The following is a 368-nucleotide window of genomic DNA, read 5'->3' as shown; positions in this document are numbered from 1 at the left end:
TCGGTTAAGATGAATGATATCCTTAAGTTTACACAACGTTCTGTAAAACGAATTTAGCAAAATAAAAGAGATTTACATCCCTTGTATTTGTCTTTATATACATACGCATATTATATGCAATATACTTATGTACGGAAAATGTTCCCAAGAACGAATTTAGACAAATAAAAAGGCGAATAGAAAAGATTGACATCCTCTCTATTCGCCTTTGTTATTTATACAGGCATACATAAATGCATCGTCGATGTATATCAATGCGATATATTTATGTACGGAAAATGTTCCCAAGAACGAATTTAGACAAATAAAAAGGCGAATAGAAAATATTGACATCCTCTCTATTCGCCTTTGTTATTTATACAGGCATA

This window comes from Rhynchophorus ferrugineus, unplaced genomic scaffold (genome assembly GCF_030347505.1).
Source record: "Rhynchophorus ferrugineus isolate W39M unplaced genomic scaffold, kcgeb_rfMv2 rfM647, whole genome shotgun sequence".
In the NCBI taxonomy this organism is placed as follows: Eukaryota; Metazoa; Arthropoda; class Insecta; order Coleoptera; family Curculionidae; genus Rhynchophorus; species Rhynchophorus ferrugineus.
Note: the sequence above shows the minus strand (reverse complement) of the source record.